Raw genomic sequence first — 6008 nt, 5'->3', positions numbered from 1 at the left:
AGAGATGGTGATACAAGTGCAATATGGATGGTAGATATAGGTTTTTGTAAACTGAAAATATAAAAACAGCAAGGTAACTAATGATAAAAGTGAGTGTAAACGGTATTGCAATGCTAGGAAACAAGGCCTAGGGTTCATACTTTCACTAGTGCAAGTTCTCTCAACAGTAATGACATAATAGGATCATATAACTATCCCTCAACATGCAACAAAGAGTCACTCCAAAGCCACTAATAGCGGAGAACAAACGAAGAGATTATGGTAGGGTACGAAACCACCTCAAAGTTATTCTTTCGGATCGATCTATTCAAGAGTTCGTACTAGAATAACACCTTAAGACACATATCAACCAAAACCCTAATGTCACCTAGATACTCCAATGTCACCTCAAGTATCCGTGGGCATGATTATATGATATGCATCACACAATCTCAGATTCATCTATTCAAACCAACACAAAGTACTTCAAAGAGTGCCCCAAAGATTCTACCGGAGAGTCAAGACGAAAACGTGTGCCAACCCCTATGCATAGGTTCATGGGCGGAACCCGCAAGTTGATCACCAAAACATACATCAAGTGGATCACGTGATATCCCATTGTCACCACAGATAAGCACGGCAAGACATACATCAAGTGTTCTCAAATCCTTAAAGACTCAATCCGATAAGATAACTTCAAAGGGAAAACTCAATCCATTACAAGAGAGTAGAGGGGGAGAAACATCATAAGATCCAACTATAATAGCAAAGCTCGCGATACATCAAGATCGTATCACCTCAAGAACACGAGAGAGTGAGAGATCAAACACATAGCTACTGGTACATACCCTCAGCCCCGAGGGTGAACTACTCCCTCCTCGTCATGGAGAGCGCCGGGATGATGAAGATGGCCACCGGTGAGGGTTCCCCCCTCCGGCAGGGTGCCGGAACAGGGTCCCGATTGGTTTTTGGTGGCTACAGAGGCTTGCGGCGGCGGAACTCCCGATCTATTCTGTTCCCCGATTGTTTTAGGGTATATCTATATATATAGGCGGAAGAAATACATCAGGGGAGCCACGAGGGGCCCACGAGGGTGGAGGGCGCGCCCAGGGGGGTGGGCGCGCCCCTGCCTCGTGCCTTCCTCGTTGCTTCCTTGACGTGGACTCCAAGTCCCCCGGATTGCTTTCTTTCCAAAAATAACTTCTCCAGAAGGTTTCATTCCGTTTCGACTCCGTTTGATATCCCTTTTCTTCGAAACACTGAAACACGGGAAAAAACAGGAACTGGCACTGGGCTCTGGGTCAATAGGTTAGTCCCAAAAGTAATATAAAAGTGCATAGTAAAGCCCATAAAACATCCAAGATGGATAATATAATAGCATGAATACTTCATAAATTATAGATACGTTGGAGACATATCACTGGTTTGTGGCTCTGTTAAGCCTGTCTCGAGCAGCTTGGATGTAGGCATCAGCCGAGCTGAAGGCATTGAATGCCTCTTTTGTAAGGCTGGGGTCGCGTAGAGCGGCCCTCCGGCGCTGATGATTCATGGCGCTCTCCACTTCCGAGTTGGTGACGGATACATCATTCGAACCCTCTGCCAAAGGACAATCCGGCGTCACTCCCATATCAGCCCCTGTCTTTACGGCAGGGTCTGGAACCTGGCTGCTAGGAGTATGACCGGCCGGACCCCCGGACATAGTCCGGCGAACACTTTTCCTGATAAGGCACAAACGGAAAATGTTATAGTTGGATGTGACTGCCAAGGGGCAAATTTACAAAGCCATACCTCTTCGATGAAGGTTCGGTCGTGTCTTCATTTGCCTTCCTCTTCGAAGGCTTGCCCGGCGTGGGCGCCGCTCTCTTTGGAGTTGCCGCTGGTGTAGCATGGCACGTCGAACACATCCCCTTTGGAGCACGAGACAGTACGGTGGGTGAGGTAGAACGAGGAAGCTCTTTCGGGGATGTCTCCTGATTACTTACGTGGGAGGCAGGGATGGGGTATTCGGTGGTGATGGCCACTTCTGTGCCGTCATAGCTCGCCTGGTAGAACACCCCATCCTCGAGCACCACGAATATGTCCGGATCCTCTTCGAATCCGGGGTCAAGGTCCCAGTTGTGGTCCTCTGGCTGTGGGGCGGGGCTGTGGAGCCCTCGGTGCTCTTTCGCCATTCCTGTTACAAATGGACGTATTAATGTTCATTAAAAGTGACCCAGGGAGTAGAATGAGTAGAACAGTGGGATTGGAACTCACCTAACTCGGAGGATTGTACATGGAAAATCCATCTCTGCACTTAATACGAATGAATTCCTCTTCCTCCCCTTTGAATAGTTCGGCCAATATTTTGGCCAAAGCGGCGGGGGTGTCCGGACCCTTCCGACCGCAGCGGGAGGCGTCATCTTCCCCATTATAGTGCCACATGGGAAGCCCTCTGTATTGGAGTGGCTGAACCCCTCGCACTATGGAAGTCGCCATTACCTTGACTATTGATAATCCGGACTCGGCAAGCGTCTTTATCTTGCTCATCAGTTGACGGACTTCCGCACTATCTTCCTCCTCGAGGCTCCGAGGGCGCCAGCTGTGGCGTTTCTTCAACGGAACACTTGTAAATTCGGGAAGACCCATTCGGACTGGGTCAGGAAGGGCGACGTCCTCAATATAGAACCATTCGGAAGGCCACTCTTTGGATGCCTTCTTCGGCGTGCCGGACAGGTATCCAGTCCCGTCAATGCGCCATATCTCGGCTCCGCCCACTTCAAATATTGATCCCTCTTGGTTACGAGGGACGAGGCAGAATAGCTTCCTCCACAATTCAAAATGGGCCTCACAACCCAGGAATAGCTCACAAAGAGCGACGTAACTCGCGATGTGCGGAATGGAGGCAAGAGTGAAATTGTGAAGGTGAAGGTCATAATACTCCAGAAGCCCTCGGAGGAACAGATGGATTGGAAATCCGACGCCTCTTAGCAGGTAGGGAACAAAGCACACTCGTTCCCCCTGGATGGATTGGGGAAATTCTCAGCCTGAGCCCCGCCGTTGAAGGAAGTCAATCCTGCTCGAATGGGGACTAGATCCGCGGGGGAAGAAATCCCTGTGTTTGCAGCTTCACTAGCTGACCGTGGGATACAGAACATCTCTCCCAATCGCCTTTTTCAGGGTCGTGGGGACGGGAGGAAGAACTGGGAGTGCTAGCCATGTTGGAGTGGTCTCTCCTAGCAAGCTCTGAGGATTTTCCGCAAGATGTGGAACAGATCTGAGATCCAATTCCTTTAAATAGACGCTTTTCTTACATGGCCGGGGTGTTATATGCAAAAAATACCCTGACCTCTCGTATTCGCTCGACACGTGGAAGCTGAAACAATGGATGCACAGAAGCCGATGGGTATGACATTAAATGAAAGGCCGAATACAGCTCTTTGAAGTCATCGGAGGAGGAACCCGCCTTGCAATGCCGAAGACAATTTGTGCGCCGGACACATCGTCATTGAGAGCCTGGTTCGGGGGCTACTGAGGGAGTCCTGGACTAAGGGGTCCTCAGGCGTCCGGCCTGTTGGACGTGGGCCGGACTGATGGATTGTGAAGATACAAGACCGAAGACTCTCACCCGTGTCCGGATGGGACTCTCCTTGGCGTGGAAGGCAAGCTTGGCGTCCGTATATGACGATTCCTTTCTCTGTAACCGACTTTGTATAACCCTAGTCCCCTCCGATGTCTATATAAGCCGGAGGGCTTAGTTCGTAGAGACAAGAAAAATCACAGTCATACAGGCTAGACTTTTAGGGTTTTAGCCATTACGATCTTGAGGTAGATCAACTCTTGTAATACTCATATTCAACAAGATCAATCAAGCAGAAAGTAGGGTATTACCTCCATAGAGAGGGCCCGAACCTGGGTAAACATCGTGTCCCCCGTCTCCTGTTACCATCAACCTTAGACGCACAGTTCGGGACCACCTACCCGAGATCCGCCGGTTTTGACACCGACATGTACCCAATTATTTCCTTAGGGTATCATATGAAGACGCACTTCTCCGATTTGGGTTCGAGCTTATCAGGCTGAAGCCTTTTGACATAACTGTCTCAACCCCAAACTTTAAGAAACGACTGTTGGGAAACGTAGCATGCAATATCAAAAAAATTCCTACGCTCACGCAAGATCTATCTAGGAGATGCATAGAAACAAGAGGGGGAGAGTGTGTCCACGTACCCTCATAGACCAAAAGCGGAAGCGTTAGTTTAACATGGTTGATGTAGTCGAACGTCTTCACGATTCAACTGATCAAGTACCGAACGTACGGCACCTCCGAGTTCAGCACATGTTCAGCTCAATGATGTCCCTCGAACTCTTGATCCAGCAAAGTGTCGAGGGAAAGTTCCGTCAGCACAACGGCGTGGTGACAGTGATGGTGAAGTGATTCGCGCAGGGCTTCGCCTAAGCATTACGTGAATATGATCGGATGCGTAAACTGTGGAAGGGGGCGCCGCACATGGCTAACCATGTTTGTTGTGTGTTCTAGCGGTGCCCCCCTCATATATATAGGCTGGAGGGGAGGAGAGGCATCCAAGGGGGCGCCCCAAGTAGGAGGAATCCTACTTGGGGTCCTCCCAATCCCCCCCCCCCTTTCCTGTTCCTATTCGGAGTACGAATCTTTACCTCTCGACCATTTCGAGACTCCTCGTCATTTCTGTGACCTCGTCCGGGACTCCGAACAACATTTGGTCACCAAATCACATAACTCATATAATACAAAATCGTCATCGAACGTTAAGCGTGCGGACCCTACGGGTTCGAGAACTATGTAGACATGACCGAGACACCTCTCTGGTCAATAACCAATAGTGGAACCTGGATGCTCATATTGGTTCCTACATATTTTATGAAAATATTTATCGGTCAAACAGTAATGACAACATACGTTATTCCCTTTGTCATCAGTATGTTACTTGCCCGAGATTCGATCGTCGGTATCTTCATACCTAGTTCAATCTCGTTACCGACAAGTCTCTTTACTCGTTCTGTAATGCATCCCGCAACTAACTCATTAGTCACATTGTTTGCAAGGCTTATCATGATGTGCATTACCAAGAGGGCCCAGAGATACCTCTCTGATACTCGTACATGAAGTTTGCCGTCGGAAGCGAGCTGGTCTGGCTCTCCTGAGCTAGCAAGGTTTTTCTAGCCCACCCAAGCTAGCTGGCCCACAAAAGCTAACATATTTTAACAGTTCCAAACGCCTAACCTTGCCCGGCTAGGCTATAAACTGTTCTTGCTAAGGATCCAAACACTCCCTAAGTAACAATGCTCGCTAGCAACGAGACCAGGAGGGGATTGAGATGCGAAGTTAATGGACGACGCCTAAACATTTTGGGAATATCGAATTTTCGTAAGATGACTTAACACCTATCGGAGGGAGTACTACTCCTTAGTCTAGGTTTGATGGAATATTCATCACCTCTTCTCTTCTTGTATGTACTCCATTTGTATCTCACTTCCTGTGGCTTCGCACTTGCATGATATTCCTATTCTATGAACCTGTGTGTGCGTGTGCGTGTCTGTGTGTTTAACAACATGTGTGTTAGAGAGAGCGACACATCGACCTACTCCTACAGAGAGATGGTGTGTAGTGTATGATTTAGTCGTGAGAGTCGGTGCATCCTCTCGTTTCCGGGCGTCCGGTCGGGACAGGCGGACAGCTGCCACGCCCGCTCCTGACCAGCCTGGCCCACCCAAAGCCCCTCCATCGCCCGCGCGCGCTTCCCACTGAAACGGTCAGCGCCGCTCCAAAGAATCGGTGCCGCATTCATGCCCGGGCAGAGCGGACACGACCTCTCACTGGCGCCTGCATTGAAGGGAGAAGCGGATTCAAGAGTGATGGTTGCTTCGTCCGTCGAACTTACTGTTGGGTCTATGTGATTTGACGGCTCATTGGTCATTATTACTGAGGTGGTAGGACTGCTGGATGTCCCACGCTTTCGGCAAAAGGAGGTACTACTAGATTACAATTTTCTCCACTCTTACAGCGGAGGGGT

The sequence above is a fragment of the Triticum aestivum genome, chromosome 6D (assembly GCF_018294505.1).
Source record: "Triticum aestivum cultivar Chinese Spring chromosome 6D, IWGSC CS RefSeq v2.1, whole genome shotgun sequence".
Taxonomy (NCBI): domain Eukaryota; kingdom Viridiplantae; phylum Streptophyta; class Magnoliopsida; order Poales; family Poaceae; genus Triticum; species Triticum aestivum.
This window is presented reverse-complemented; position numbering follows the sequence as displayed.